The 17,015-nt window shown below is 45.2% G+C and overlaps 1 protein-coding gene across 1 annotated transcript in view; it reads right to left on the bottom strand.

Annotated features, from left to right (window-relative positions):
* The window catches only part of GATAD1 (GATA zinc finger domain containing 1), a 23,766-nt gene extending 15,021 nt beyond the window's left edge, over positions 1-8,745 (bottom strand). The window contains exons 1-2 of the mRNA XM_068235273.1: positions 8,639-8,745; positions 7,702-7,737 (exon numbers count right to left, since the gene is read on the bottom strand). The gene's annotated coding sequence lies outside the window, so the exon portion shown is untranslated. The remainder of the gene's footprint in view (positions 1-7,701; positions 7,738-8,638) is intronic.
* Between the last annotated feature and the right edge of the window lie 8,270 nt (positions 8,746-17,015).

The following is a 17,015-nucleotide window of genomic DNA, read 5'->3' as shown; positions in this document are numbered from 1 at the left end:
AGGCTGCACTCCCTGTCATGTACAAGCAAGGCCGTATGGCACATACATTTGAAATCGGCGCCGGGAGACTTGGGCGCAGGACACAGCCGGTATATGGCTGATCCTGCTGCTGCGCAAGTCCCGGCCGTGTTAATTACTATTCCCCCTCCAGGCTGCCATGGATGGTGGGGAATGATATAATTCGGCCTCCAGCAATTGCTGGAGGCCGAATGATTGTGTTTTAAAAGCAACTTCGGCTCCGTCTTCTGACAGCACCGACGTTATTCACTGAGCGCTGTGTGATGTGATTCTTATAATAGTCTATGGTGGAGCCGGCTGCACCCAAATCTTCCTGCGCTGAAAAGCTCTGCTCCGCGTACTGCACCTGCTATTGTTGTTTTTCTAGCCACCTCGGTTTTCCTTTAACCCTTTAGCAGCCATTTTATTTATAGGTGTCCAAGTGCTCCAGGCCAATTTATTTTATCACATTTTCTTTATTTCATATTTGTTACATTTCCCTGCTACTAATTAGAACTGCTGTAATGTGTATTTAATGCCACTTGTCACTAGGTGGCAGTGTGAGACAATAACAGTTGACTTCGGCTTTAAAGGGAGCCTAAACTGAGAAGGACGTGGATTTTTCCTTTTAAAATAATACCAGTTGCCTGACTCTCCTGCTGATCCTGTGTCTCTAATGCTTTTAGCCACAGTCCCTGAACGAGCATGCAGATCAGGTGCTCAGACTGAAGTAAGACTGGATTAGCTGCATGCTTGTTTCAGGTGTGTGATTTAGCCACTACCGCAGTCAATGAGATCAGCAGGACTGCCAGGCAACAGGTATTGTTTAAAAGGAAACATCCATATCCCTCTCAGTTTAGGTTCCCTTTAAAGGAAACCAGAAAAGAACGAGGATGAAAAAAGATTTAATACATACCTGGGGCTTCCTCCGGCCCCATCCGCAAGGATCGCTCCCACGCCGCCGTTCTCCGCTCCCTCTATCGCCGGTACCGGGTCCCGTCACTTCCACTGGACACGGCCAGTTGTTCGCGTCCACAGGGACTCCCTCGTCTCGCCGGCGCCTGCTTTACACATGCGCAGTACGGAGGAAGCACACTGCGCTTGCATCGACTGGCCGAAATGATGGAACCCGGCACTGGCAGATAGAGGCAGCGGAGGACGGAGGCGTGGGAGCGCTCCAGGCTGATGGGGCTGGAGGAAGCCCCAGGAATGTATGAATCGAATTTATTCATCTCTGGTTCTCTTTAAGGTTTCTATATTTTCTGCTAGCAGAGAGACATCGAAGCATTCCAAGAATTTACAGCACAACAAGTTCTGCCGACTGAGGTCAAAAGCAGCACACTTATCTCAAACGAGATAATTCCTTTGAAGCTGCTAAGGGGTAAAAGTGAACCTGAAATAAAAATACATTAAAAATGGATACCTCAGTAGAGGGAAGCCTCTGAATAGTCCAGAGACATCCCTGAGCTTTCTTGGGTCCACTGATGAGAAGAACTTGTCAGATATGCTCTTTTGGCCGTGATCCTGTCCGTTTAAGTGTCTGATCATACAGCACATGCACAAGTACTGTCTGCGCATGCCCAGTAGTGCAAAGCCACTCATGCACAGTTTTTACTCCATATGTGCAGCATGGTCGTGATTGTACATGGACGGGAGCCTGGCCACAAAGATTGAAAGGGTCCAGGGCAGCAGGGTTGGGGTCAAGGAGGATATGTGAAGCCTCTGGACCATCCAAAGACTTCATACTATTTAGGTGAAAATGTAACATTATAAAACTACTGATTTTAGTCCATCTTAAAGAGAACCCGAGGTGTGTTTAAAGAATATTATCTGCATTCAGAGGCTGGATCTGCCTATACAGCCCAGCCTCTGTTGCTATCCCAAACCCCACTAAGGTCCCCCTGCACTCTGCAATCCCTCATAAATCACAGCCGTGCTGTGAGGCTGTGTTAACATCTGTAGTGTCAGTCTCAGCTGCTCCCCCGCCTCCTGCATAGCTCCGGTCCCTGCCCCCGTCCCTTCCCTCCAATCAGCAGGGAGGGAAGGGATGCAGGCGGGGACTGGAGTTCTGCAGGAGGCGCAGAGAGCAGCAGACTGACACTATAGAGATAAACACAGCCAGCTCTGACAAGCTGTTTGTCAGCAGCATGGCTGTGATTTATGAGGGATTGCAGAGTGCAGGGGGACCTTAGGGGGGTTTGGGATAGCAACGGAGGCTGGGCTGTATAGGCAGATCCAGCCTCTGTATGCAGATAATATTCTTCAAACCCACCTCGGGTTCTCTTTAAAAGATTGCTTTGTCAACCATAGAATGTGCAGTATAAGCTATACTTGTACTCATTCATGCTTGTACTCTATGTCTATTTAGGAAACACACTTTTCAAGCAGGGACCAGCACAGATGCAGCTTCATTATTATAGGGATAAGTTTTAAGGCTCGTACACACACTTGGCTAAACTTAGTTGTAGCTATGCGCCTCCTCCACATAGCCACAGTACGCATTGTCGGCTACACAGCTGACATGCGTCTGTAGTGCGTCACCCAAAGGGATCGAGCACCGATCCCAGATGGGCAACATCAATCAAAGGTGTGCACGCACCTTTACTGTAAAGACTGGGAGTGGCATACAGTGGGATGCGAAAGTTTGGGTAACGTTAATTGTCATGATTTTCCTGTATAAATTGTTGGTTGTTACGATAAAAAATGTAAGTTAAATAGATCATATAGGAGAGACACACAATGATATTTGAGAAGTGAAATGAAGTTTATTGGATTTACAGAAAGTGTGCAATAATTGTTTAAACAAAATTAGGCAGGTGCATAAGTTTGGGCACCACAAAAAATAAATGGAATTAGCATTTAGTAGATCCTCCTTTTGCAAAAGTTACAGCCTCTAAATGCTTCCTGTAGGTTCCAATGAGAGTCTGCATTCTGCTTGAAGGTATTTTGGACCATTCCTCTTTACAAAACATCTATAGCTCATTCAGGTTTGATGGCTTCCGAGCATGGACAGCTCTCTCTAACTCACACCACAGATTTTCCATTATATTCAGGTCTGGGGACTGAGATGGCCATTCCAGAACATTGTACTTGTTCCTCTGCATGAATGCCTTAGTGGATTTTGAGCAGTGTTTAGGGTCGTTGTCTTGTTGAAAGATCCTGCCCTGGCGCAGCATCAGCTTTGTCACAGATTCCTGGATATAGTCTCCAGAATCTACTGATAATGAGTGGAATCCATGCGTCCTTCAACTTTGACAAGATTTCCAGTCCCTGATGGAACCACCACCATATTTTACTGTAGGTAGCAGGTGTTTTTCTTGGAACGCTGTGTTTTTTCCTCCATGCATAACGCCCCTTGTTATGCCCAAATAACTCCATTTTAGTTTCAGCAGTCCACAACACTATATTCCAAAATGAAGCTGGATTGTCCAAATGTGCTTAGCAGCTCTGTTTGTGCTGTGGGAGGAGAAAAGGCTTCCTCTGCATACAGCATCTCCTTGTGTAAAGTGCACCGAATGGTTGAATGGCAGCAAGATGATGTTGTAGGTCTTTGGTGCTGGTCTGTGGGTTGTCAGTGACTGTTCTCACCATTCCTCGCTTCTGTTTATCTGAGATTTTTCTTGATCTGTCATTTCGAGCCTTAACTTGAACTGAGCCTGTGTTTTTCCATTTCCTCAATATGTTCTGTGGAAACAGACAGCTGAAATCTCTGAGGCAGCTTTCTGTATCCTTACCCTAAACCATGATGGTGAACAATTTTTGTCTTCTGGTCATTTGAGAGTTATTTTGAGACCCCCATGTTACTACTCTTAAGAGAAATTTAAAAAAAAAAAAAAGGAGGAAAACTTACAATTGACCCCCTTAAATACTCTAAATACCCAAATTTATGCACCTACCTAATTTTATTTAGACAATTATTGTGCACTTTCTATAAATGCAATAAACTTAATTTCACTCCTCAAATATCACTGTGTGTTGTGTGTGTGGTGGGGGTGTGGGTGTGTGTGTCTCGAAAACGGCTTAACCGATTTGAACGAAACTTGGTACACAGATCACTTACTACCTGGGATGATATGTTCTGGGGGTCTCGCTTCCTCCCTGCACACCTGGGTGGAGTAACTGTGTGTCAAGGTTACAAAAAGTGGGCGGAGCCAAAACAAATTTCCCTGGGAAAATATAAACTGCAGCCATTCTTACACTGTTAATGGCAGGGTTCTCAAACTTTGCCCAGATGGTCACTGGGTGACTGAGATTAATATTCAGAAAAATGGGTGGAGCCTACAACAGCCACTCAAAATTCACCTGTTAATTTTCAAGGGGAATATTTAAATTGCTGCCATTCTTAACCACTTCGTCCACAGGTCAATAGATATACGTCCTCTGGGACTTCATCTAAGCCACAGGTCAGTAGATATACGTCTTGTAGCAGAAGCAGTGCTGTGCAGGATTGGGCACTGCTCCTGTTCACATTTCTGGCACTATCTGATGCAGGACTAATTGGCGAACGGGAATATATGTTTCCTGAGCTAATGAGATTGATTTTTACTATTAAAAATACTTTTATTTTCTCATTCATAGTGAAAAACACACTCTGTAGCATTATTTCAGAATCAAATATCTTCACCATAAATTGTGACCGGAACATAATCTAAGTTTTGGGATAAGCAGTAAGAATAGCCAAACAAAATGTATGTTTTTTATCTACAGTAGCACTTTTTATTTTTAAACTGGAATTGGTAAAACTGAGAAAAATGTTTTTTCTATTTTTTTCTTTGTTTTCCCATTAAAATTCATAGAAAACAAAATAGTTTGAGGAAAAAAAATAGCATACAATGAAAGCCTAGTTTGTCTTGAAAAAAAACAATATATATTTCATTTCTGTGTCATAAGTAGGGATAAAGTTATTTCTGATTAAATAGGGACATAGCTAAACTGCCAAAACTGCTCTGGTCAATAAGTTGAAAACAAGGTCTGGATGCGAAGTGGTTAACTGTTAATAGCAGATGGCTCAAACCTGGTACCTGGTACAGTTGGTCACTGGGTGACTGGGGTTCAAATTCAGAAAGGGGCGGGGCCACAGCCAATCAGATTTGTTTAATTTCATTGGGGATATACAAATTATCGATCCCAAATACCCCAAAGCTCATAAGCTTGTTAATTGAGTGACTGTATGTCACGGATAGAAAAAGTAGGCGGAACCAACAACTACATTTTTACATGGGAAAATAAAAATTGCAACCATTCTTACACTGTAAATAGCAGGGTTTTTAAACTTGACACAGTTGGCCTCTGGGTGACTAGGATTAATATTCAGAAATGTGGGTGGAGCCTACAACAGCCAATCAAAACTCACCTAATGATTTTCAAGGGGAACATTTACATTGCTACCATTTTTACACTGTTAATGGCAGAGGCCTCACAGCTGACACAGTCAGTCATTGGGTGACTGGGGTCCAAATTCACTAAAGGGGGTGGAGCCACAAACAGCCAATCAGATTTGTTAGATTGATTTAAGACATTCTGTTATTGGCAGGGTTCTCAAACTTGACACAGTTGGTCACTGGATAACTGGATTTAATATTCAGGAAAGTAGGTGGAGCCTTCAACAGCAAATCAAAATTCACCTATTGATTTTCAAGGGTAATATCTATATTGCTGCCATTCTTACACTCTTAATAGCAGAGTCCTCAAATCCGGTACAGTCAGTCACTGGGAGACTGGGGTTTAAATTCTGAAAAGGGGGCAGGCCACCAACAGCTAATCAGATTTGTTTAATTTCAATGGGAAAATGCAAGGACCCCAAAGCTCATAAACGTGGTCATTGAGTGACTGTATGTCAAAGTTAGAAATAGTGGGTGGAGCCAAAATCAACTAACTTTTTACATGGGAAAATATAAACTGCAGCAATTCTTACACGGTTAATGGCAGGGTTCTCAAACTTGACACAGTTGGTTACTGGGTGACTGGGATTAATATTCAGAAAAGTGGCTGGTGCCTACAACAGCCAATCAAAATTCACCTATTGACTTTCAAGGGGAATATTGAAACTGCTGCCATTCTTACACTGTTAATGGCAGAGGCCTCAAACCTGCTACAGTCGGTCATTAAGTGACTGGGGTTCAAATTCACTAAAGGGTGGAGCCACAAACAGCCAATGAGATTTCTTTGCGGGATAAACTGCTTCCATTCACACAATTTTGATACCAAGAACCAGAAAGCTCAAAACTTGCTCATTGAGAGACTGTGTGTCAAGATTACAATAGGTGGGTGGAATCAAAAACAGATTTTCCTGGGGAAATGCAAACTGCAGCCCTTCTTCACTGTTAAGGGTAGGGTGCAGCCTAAAAAAGCCAAACAAAATTCACCTGTTGATTTTCAAGGGGAATATTTAAATTGCAGCCATTCTTGCACTGTTAATGGCACAAGCTTCAAACCTGGTACAGTTGGTCATTAGGTCACTGGGGTTAAAATTCCTAAAAGGGGCAGAGCCACAGCCAATCAGATTTGTTTCATTTAACTGGGAAAATACAAATTATTGATGTCAAGGACCCCAATGCTTACAAACTTCATTGAGTGACTGTGTGTCCAGGTTAAAAAAGTGGGCGGAGCCAAAAAAAACAAATTTCACTGGGAAAATATAAACTGCAGCCATTCTTACACTGTTAATGACAGGGTTCTCAAACTTTGTTCAGATGGTCACTGGGTGACTGATTAACAATCAGGGAAGTGGGTGGAGGTTATAATAGCCAATCAAAATTCACCTGTTGATTTTCAAGGGGAATATTTAAATTGCTGCTATTTTTACGCTGTTAAGAGCAGATGCCTCAAACCTGCTACAGTTGGTCATTAGGTTACTGGGGTTCAAATGTTGGAGAGGGACGGAGCCACAAACAGCCTATCTGATTTGTTTAATTTTTATGGGAATATACAAATTATTGATGCCAAAGACCCCAAAGCTCACAAACTTGGTCATTGAGTGTTTGTGTGTTAGGGTTAGAAAAAGTGGGTGGAGCCGACATCAGCCAAATACATACCCAGACAATTCCGGGTCATCAGCTAGTATGATATATTTAACTGACTTTTTTTATCAGAACAACCAACGATTTATACAGGAAAATCATGAAGATTAACAAGGTTGCCCAAACTTTCGCATTCCACTGTGTTAGCATCTTATGTGGTAACAAGAGAAACAAAATAGGGAACCGGGCACCAGCCAGCAGGAAATGCTGCACACACCACCTTTAATACATCCCCAAGGTTCCTGACAGATTATTGCAAAAGCCTGACAGCCGTTTCCCAGATAGAACTGCTTCTGCAGAGGCAACAATAGCTATTGTTGCCTATGAAGAAGCAGTTCTATCTGGGAAACGGCTGTCAGGCTTTTGCAATAATCTGTCAGGAACCTTGGGGATGTATTAAAGGTGTTGTGTGCAGCATTTCCTGCTGGCTGGTGCCCGGTTCCCTATTTTGTTTCTCTTGTTACCACATTATATGCTGAATGATCCAGAGGCACAGCTTCTAACTCCTGCTACCCCCTTGGGTCTGCCCACCAGGGTATCTAGTGCCACTCTACGTGTCTACTCTCTACTGTGTATTAGCATCTTAAAATGGGGTTATATCAAAAAACTAATAAACACGACAAGTCGCTGTACACAGGCACATATGTATAATCCAAACTTAGAAATAACAAAGAACATTCTCTACCTTTTATATACCAAAGGTCCTTCATCTACAAGTCATCTGTAAGACATAACAGGAACATGTTTAAATATGAAGATCTCAGTACTATATAAATACATAATAATATAGTAGGACATTAGACTAAACTATGGTAGGGATTAGACTGTGAGCTCCTCTGAGGACAGTCAGTGACATAACCATGTTTTCTGTAAAGCGCTGAAGATGATGTAGGCGCTATATAAACACAGAATCATTAAATGTCTGCAAGCTTTGAGCCCTCGGCATCAGGGAGGAGCAGAAACTTCCCCTGACAGGAAATAGAAGCAGCTCTAACAAATGAAAGCCATCAGCTGTCAATCATTAACGTGGACCTAAACTCTTGCACAGGACAAAAGGAAAACAGAAATGCACCCTGCATGTATGTAAAAAGTTTAGCCTGTGTAATTCCCCATTTGTGTCTAATCACTAGTTGTAATTTGATCTCCCCCCTGTGTCACATGACTGCCTATGACAGATAAGCCCAATTAAAAGTACAGGCTGTAAACAATATGTCTGCTTCCATAAATCCAGAAGTAGAAACTGTGCAGATTTTAGGATTTGTATCAGCTGTAACACTTTTTTGTTTAAAGGTTATTATGCTGTTGTATATATATATTAGAGCAGAGAGGAGTTCTGAGTTCAGATCCACTTTAACACCAGCTCCATAGTACAGCTTCCAGCTGGTTGATCGGCAGCTAGTAGACTGAACTGTCCAGCACAGCTTTCCCCTCATGGCTCTGAGGAGATTTTCCTGGCATGAATACTCCCCACTGGTATTGCCTGGCTGACATTTGATTGGCTCCCCTGTGTGACTGCATACAGATCTGATGAGCCTACAACCCCATATGATATGGAAGCAGCAGAGTCAGCCTGTCAGAGAGTCGGAGGAGTGCTGGGATATGTAGTCCTTCTCCATACACACCTGAGATCCCGCTCAGTCAGCGCTCTCCTCCGCCTCATGTAAACACAGCTGCGAAGCTCCCTCCAATCACCGCCGTCCAATACAGCTGCCTACTGCTTATTGGACAACGAGGGCCAATCACCTGATGAAAAGGCATCACTACTCGACGCGCGACGCTCGCTGATGACGTCCTGTGTAAGAGGAAACTAGTAATAGGAGCTGGCAGTCGCCGGGGAATGACGTCAGAGGAGTGGAATAATAACCACTGTGGCACAGTGGCAGCTGAGGAGAGGCAGAGAACTGGAGAGAATGATTGTTTTCTTTCCGGAATGTGCTGGTTTGGGCGGCAGGTGGCGCTCCTGAGAACATCCTCAGGGTTTATAGCTGGGGGGAGGGTGGAAATAAAAACAGACACTTACCTGGGGCTTCTACCGGCTCCATTTAGCAGTAATGTCCCACGCTGTCCTCCTCCGATCCACCTCCACCGTTTCCTGCTGCTGGCCCTGGTCCAACGCGGTATCTCAGCTGACTGCGGCTGCGCGCGCCATCGGAAGCTTACTGCGCAGCACAAGAAAACTTCGCATTGCGCCTGCACAGTAAGCTCCCGATGACGGGAACGAGCGCACGCATTATTCGTCTTGTTAGACGAATAATTGGCCAGTGGCGGCGGCGTGGAACTGGTGATTGGAGGAGGACGGCGCGGGACATGACAGCTGCAGGGGGTTGATAGAAGCTCCAGGTAAGTGTCAGATTTAATTTTCACCCCTCCCCCCCAGAGAACCCCTTTAAGGTAGCCATACATCTAGCGATTCTGATTCAATCGACAAAGCGATTGACTTTAGTATGGTTGATCAAAAATCAATTGACTAGTAACACACTACAAACAATGTCCTATGTGATTCACATTCGATTTGACCAATGTGTCTCCATGCTCTGAATGCAAAAATCAATGGAATGACGTGAACAGTAGCTGATATCTTGCATCCTGCTCGAGCGAGTAAGCTGGTCGATAGGAAATCATCCACTTTTCATCGATTGGGAATTCTAGAACACACTCGATACCTTCTTGATTCAATAAAATGATCGAATCATCGATTGCACTACAAAATCGCTAGATGTATGGGCACCTTTAGGGCCCATTCACTCTGGGGAGCTTTCTGGGCGATTTCCGGAGCACTTTGAATCACTGATGATCACTTGCGCTTTGAAAAGCGCTAGGGTAATGTATAGTATATGGCAAGAGTCTCACTGCAGCGATTTCCTACAATTCACAGAAATTGGAAACAAAGTGCATGCAGCGCTTTTTTGTGATTTTGGAGAGGTCGCAGTTCAAATGTCAAAGAACTACGATCGCTCAAATATTGCATTTGTGTTCATTTGAGGAATTTAAAAACAATCACTCTGCAAACCGCTAACGATTTTGCTAGTGTTTTGCGATCCCCAGTGTGAACGGGACACAATGCTGTGAGTTCAGCGGGTTGGACTGTGTCTGTTTCTCCATCTTCTCATTCATTCCTTCGGGGCAGCACGGTGGCATAGTCACCGTAGTGGATAGCACTGCAAATCAAAATAAAAAGCTTTATTGGCTTTATTTAGCATTGCCAAAGCAAAACATTAGCATGGGAGGGGGTGTTTGTGGGGTTATAGGTATGGGTAGGGTATAGGGGGCTGGGGTATATAGTCCATAGGGGTGTGGAGGGTATATGGGGCAGTATAAGGGGTATCATGTTCCTCTCTGTGGCAAGTAGTGGCATTCATGTAATTAAGGCACCAGGAAATTTGGGTGCAGGGCAAAGCCAAAAAGCAGCTCACCCTGCTCCTGCAAAAGTCCCGGCGGTGTTAATTACTATTCCCCCTCCAGGCCACCATGGAGTCTGCAGAAATATGTTATTTGACTTCCAGCTATTACTAGCAGCCGAATTACGCCGTTTTTATAGTAATTTGGGCTCCCAAATTACTGTCTGAGCGCCGCTATACCCATGATTCACATTATGGCCTCGGTGCATGGTGCGGCCAAATTTCCAGAGCCCTTTTCGTCTGTCTCGGAGGTAGTGACATACCAGACCGCTATTTGCGCCGTTGTTTCCTCTTCCCACCAGTAGGATGTAGAGTTTCCTCTCCTCACCTGTGAAAGTGAAATCCAGCATGTTAGTAGAGAGATTTTTTGGAAGTGGGCAGTCCTCACAGGTGCGTATTGGCTGCAGTGTAGCAGGAAGTGGGCCTCATCCTCCAGGACCCCCTGGTCACATTGCCTGCACAGTCTCTCCTCCCGGGGCTTCCATGTCTCTATCTCCAGGCTGCAAGTGCTATATAAATAATAATAATAATAGCCTTGCCTGTCCATAAAGATGGTTATACAATTAGGGTACCCTACATTAGTCAATATTGCAGCCCGATCAACCTTCCGATTTTATAATTTTATCAAATAAAAAGAAAATTGGTGCTGCAACATGGTTGCCTGAAAACCTTTTGATAGATTTCCAGCTGAAATTGATCAAATTAATCAATTGTTAATGCTGGAGAAATCTCATTTGCAAGGGCTCGATCGATTACACAGCAGCAGTGTTTAATATTGCTTAGACCAATCTACACAACAAACCACCGGCCGGTGTCCCCCCCAAGTGTATAGTGTCCTCCTCTGTGCAGGATATTTGGATGTGACATGCATAAAAATGCAGCAGGCTCTATTTTATTTTGCCCTGCGCACGATTCGGAAGCAGCCTATTGATTTCATATAAGTGGACTGATCCCAGCCACACATACAAGGTGGGCTGTCCTCAAAGTAGGCTACAGTGCAAGGCATATGATGCCTAGACATACTAATGGAAGGACATCAATTAGGTACACGCTGACTAGTCTGCTGAAGTTATGATCCGTGATAATACCAGCTGGGTGGTGAATAATAGGACTTTGCAGATTCTGCATGTAATAGCTCACGCCATTGTATTGCGTGGTGCAGGGATAATACCTTGCTCAGCGGATCCAGCTCTATAGAAACCCTGCAGCAAAGCTGGGCAGGTTCTGGGAGCAAGTCAGATCTTATGGGCACCCACTCAGCACTGCGCGGTGCCTAAACTGGATGTTACCATAGACAGTAATGTTAATGATGGCTATAGCGGTGCAGCCCGATTTGCAATAGAAGTACTGTGAATCGTGTTGCGGTAATAGCTGGACCCCGAATTACACCTCCAGCCAGGGCCGAGGCAGGAGAGGCTCCAGCCTCAGGGCGCAGTGTAGGAGGGGGCGCACAACTCACTCAGCTATCATTCCCCTGTTGTGTTTGAAGCAGAGAAATAAGAAAAGGGGATACATGGCAGTGACTGCAAGCCAGAAAACTAGAGATAAGGCTGTTGGGGACCCTGGGGTGCCTGTTAGTCTAATAGCAATCAGTGTGTGACGGCTGGGGTGGGAGGGATGGAGGGGCGCACTTTGGTGTCTCAGCCTTGGGTGCTCGAGGACCTTGTCCCGGGTCTGCCTCCAGCGGTAGTAATTAGGCTATCGGTAGGGGAATATATTTAATACATTCCCCGATATTATCTAGTGGAGGGAGAGCTGGCCCTTGGCTTCTCCCTGCCCCTAAATCGCCAGCAGCCAGACCATAGGTACACCATATGTAGACTTTGGGAGCGCTCCCGTTGTGATGGGTCGGTCACACAGACTGGCCCTACCTCCTCTCTCTGCCTACGTTTTACTTGACACTTCAGACTGTTCAACTCTAGTTTTAGGCAGCTCATGCTGGATGGAGTACATTTGAAATCGGCGCCGGTAGACTTGGGCGCAGGATACAACGGTATATAGCTGATCCTGCTTCTGCACAAGTCCGGGCCGATTTAATTACTATTCCCCCTCCAGGCCGACATGGATAGTGGGGGAATGAAATAATTCGGCTTCCAGCGATTGCTGGAGGCCGAATTATTATGTTTTTAAGCAACCTCGGCTCCGTCTTCTGACGGAGCCGACGTTACTCACTGAGCGCTTCAATAGGAATGATTCCTATTGAAGTCTATGGAGGCGCCGGCTGCGCCCAAATCTAGCAGCGCTGAACAGCACTACTCCGTGCTGGATGTACAAGTACAAGGTGAGGAGCCAGCAATGGATCAGGGCTACACAGGAGGACGGGGTAAGCATCATTAGGATCCGAATTCTTCCCCCTCCTGTGGTAGGTACCTCATAGGGGCACTTTTTTTCCTTACACATATCTTTAAAAGGCATTTTATTGACAAGTTTAAAAATATCACCCAGAGAAAAAGGTAATTGCATTTGGGGCCATGTGTGTGTCTGTGGGAAAATGTGTTTTTGTTTTTTTCACAGAAGCGGATGTAACAGATAGAAAAAATGCTGTGTGCTGCACCACAGTCTGTTTTTTCCTGCATGTGAAAAATGCAGACAAGTGTGTACTAGCCCATTAATTAACATTGGTTCTCAGTTTTCCTGTGCAGAAAACACCCACAAAAACAGGCAAGTGTGGGTGCTGCTTGAGGCCCAGTACATCAGTTCTGTAGCAGATCATCTCACTAGCCATACAATTCTGTCGTGCTGTTCACATCTCTGCGCTGTAACTGATCGTGTTATTCTAAGTCCGCTTCTCCATGGGCAGCAGAAAGTGCTCCAGGCCACTTTCAGACAGGCGGCTGAATTGTGCGTTTGCCAAGGAGTTTAGCCTCTCGTCTGCTGCCCGCCGGTGCAATTTAAATGCAGCCAAATTGCAGCAGTTGTAACACCACACGTGTCAAGCCTTGACACGTGGTGCTGTTACCAGGGCCGGTTCAAGTAACAATTGGGCCCTAGGGCAAGATTAGCCTGGGGGCCCCACAACAGACACCCCTGACCAAAAAGCATCATTAGAGGCCCTTTGTTGCAGCCAAATCTCCCTCCTGGGCCCCTGAGCTGACTGCTGACCCTCCCCCAATCACCTCCCAACTTTAACAGACTCTGCAGAGTCCCTGGGGAGCAACAGTTAAGATGAGGGAGGGACACCTTGGGGGCCCCTACAGGCTCTGGGGCCCTGGGGCAATTGCCCATTTTTTCCTATGGTAGCTCCGGCCCTGGCTGTTACAGGGTGCCAGAGGAACACAACATGGCGAGGTGCTCAGATCTTACTCCGTGGGGGACCGCCTGTAGCGGCCGGTGCAGGAGAGCAGCTGGCAGGCAGTGAATTCACCACTTGTCAGCTTCCATGTGAAAGGGGCCTTACTGCCTGTCAGCTGCTCGTGTCCACCGGCCACTTGATAGTGCTCAGCAAAGGCAGCGTATTTTAATATTATTGGTAGTGAATCAAAGAAAAGGAAGAGACTCTCAGTATATTGGAAAATTGTATACTTACCTTCCGTAATTTTCTTTTCCTGGATCAAACTATGGCGGTATACTACTGGGTTTAGCCCCGCCCCCTAAACCCGGAGGACAGTCCACTACAAAAGCTTGAACCACTCCCCCCTCGCCATTCTCGTAAAAATTATTCCTTGAATGGACAGGGAGGGAGGGATTCTTATGCCGCCATCGTTTGATCCAGGAAAGGAAAATTACGGAAGGTAAGTATACAATTTTCCAATTTCCAGGATCAAACATGGCGGCATACTACTGGAATATAAAAAAAAAAATCACTCACCAGGGGGGGATCTACTCTACTGCAAACATAACTGAAAAATTTATTTCTTGGCTGCAGAAATAACAGATTCTCCAAAACTTAAAGTAGTAAGACAGGCAGGATTGACATAATAATGTGACATGAATGTGTTAACAGAGGACCAGCTAGCTGCCTTGCATATTGTATCAACTGACACCTTAGAGAACGATGCCCAAGAGGCTGCCATTCCCCTGGTGGAATGGGCTCGGATTTCCTTAGGCACTTGCAAACCCCTTAGCTGATAGCACTGCTGAACGATCCTCACTAACCAGGCTGAAATAGTTCTGGAAGATACTGACTGCCCCCTTTTACACCCCTGATGGTTAGTAAACAAGTTTTCTGAAGACCTAAACGGTGCTGTAGCTGCCATATAGGCTTTAAGACATCTTCCTATGTCCAAGGGATGTAAACCTTCATCTGAGGAAAAGGTTGGCAATGCGAGTTCCTGGTTAATATGAAACGAAGTGAAGACTTTCGGTATGTGATAAAGGACCGGTCTAATGACGTCTGGGAAAAACTCCAGCAAATTGCCGTGCATCCCAAGGATTGAAGATCCGACACCCTTTTCGCTGATGCGATGGCCACCAGAAAAACAGCTTTTAATGTAATTTGCTCCACCGAGGCAGATTCCACCGGATGAAATGGACGAGAGGCTAATACCTCCAGAACTAAGGACAAGTCCCACTGCGGGAAGAAAGGCTTCCTTAGAGGACGGATCTTTGTGACTGCTTGTATGAACTGTATGACTATTGGGTGCTGTGCAGATCTTGTCCCGGTCAATGCGGACAAGGCTGATATCTGAACCTTAATTGCGGCTAGGCTCAAGCTCTTCTCCACAGCACATTGCAGAAACTCCAATATATTATGAATTAGTGGAACTCTAGGAATCAAAATCCTTTTCTTTTGAAAAACAGATAAACTTCTCCCAAATCCTATGGTAAGTATTGTTTGTAGTTGGCTTTCTTGACTTTAGCAAAGTTGTGATTACTTGGTCTGAGCACCCCACACTCAAGAATCTTTCAACCTCTCAAGATCCATACCGCTAACCTGAGCTTCTTCAGGTCGGGGTAAAGTAGATCTCCTTGGGTAATCAAATCCGGAATCCGTGGTAGACTGTAAGGTTGAGACACACTGAGGCTCATGGCTAGGGAGAACCAAGGTCTTCTCGGCCAGAAAGGAAGAATAGTTATGATCGTGCATAACTCGGTTGAGACTCTCTGGAGAAACTTTGGTATCAATGGAAACGGAAGGAAAGCGTACCCCAGCTTAAACGTCCAAACTTGAGACAGACAGCCCACACCCGATGACCGGGGATGATGGAATCGAGAGAAGAATCTCGGGAGCTTCGTGTTCTCCGGAGTTGCCCAAAGATCGCACTGCGGCAACCCCCATCTTTTCACTATGTCCCGGAAGATCTTTCTGTTCAAGGACCACTCATGCGGACTGTAAAACTGTCTGCTTAGGTGATCTGCAAGTTGATTCTGGGGACCTGGAATGTAAAATGCAGATAATCCCCTCAAATTCCTTTGGACCCATAACATTATGTGGCTGGTCTCTTGGAGAAGAGTCCGACTTCTGGTTCCCAGTTGCCTGTTTATATAAGACACCGCCATAGTATTGTCTATCCTCAGGAGTACAATCTTGTTCCAGATCTCGTGAGAGAAGGATTTTAGGGCCAGAAAGGTTGCACGAAGTTCTAGCAGGTTTGATGGAACCCTGCGCTGAGAAACATTCCATCTCCTTTGCACACAAGCTCCCTCGCAGTGGGCACCCCATCCTTCCTGACTGGCGTCTGTAGTTATTACTACTGGCTTGTCCTGTACAATCTGATGGGAGTTCTCGAGATGTGTCAGTTCGAGCCACCAAGTCAGGGACTTCATCACATCCTGGGGTAAAATTAGTTTCTGTGACATATCCTCCTTTTTCCAATTTTTTAGGAAATTTTTTTGTAGTCCCCGAAGGTTCCAGTGAGCCCATTTGACCATGGGGATGGTTGCTGATAAAGACTCCAGGATGCTTAAGCACACTGAGGCTGTCAGGTAACTGCGAGAAAAAACCCATCTGATTTTCTGAATTAAAGATAACATTTTTTGATTTGGTAGACATAACCTGTTTTGTGCCGTCATAAATCTTGCTCCCAGGTAGATCATATCCTGGGCAGGGGTCAATTGACTTTTTGAAAAATTTATAATCCATCCGAGAGACTGGAGGAAGTCCAAGACTATACTCTGATGTAGAAGGATTTCCCGGTCCTGGTGTAGCAATAGGACGTCGTCGAGATAATGAAACACTCGGATTCCTCTCAACCTGAGAACTGCAATAGCTGGTAGCAGCACTTTGGAAAAGGTTCGCGGCGCTGTGGATATGCCGAATGGAAGGCACCGGAATTGAAAGTGTTGTCCATTTACCGCGAATCTGAGATATTTTTGAAATCCTTCGGCAATTGGTATATGAAGGTAGGCGTCTTGAAGATCGATTGTACACATCCAGTCTTGAATCTGCACTTGCTTCACAATTGTCTGGAGAGATTCCATCTTGAAATGATGAATATTTATGAACCTGTTGAGGAACTTCAGATCCAGAATCGGCTGCCAACCTCCTGAGGCCTTTGGGACCACGAATAATGGAGAATAGATTCCAGAGAAGTGTTGATGCCCCGGGACTGGGATTATTGCATTGCTTGCCTGAAGAGTATTTACAAAGTCCAGGAGTACCTGCCTCTTTAAGGGTTGAGGAGGAATCTTTGTTGCCACAAATCTTGTACGAGGAGGCTTT

Source organism: Hyperolius riggenbachi, chromosome 5 (genome assembly GCF_040937935.1).
Source record: "Hyperolius riggenbachi isolate aHypRig1 chromosome 5, aHypRig1.pri, whole genome shotgun sequence".
Taxonomy (NCBI): Eukaryota; Metazoa; Chordata; class Amphibia; order Anura; family Hyperoliidae; genus Hyperolius; species Hyperolius riggenbachi.
This window is presented reverse-complemented; position numbering and strand designations above follow the sequence as displayed.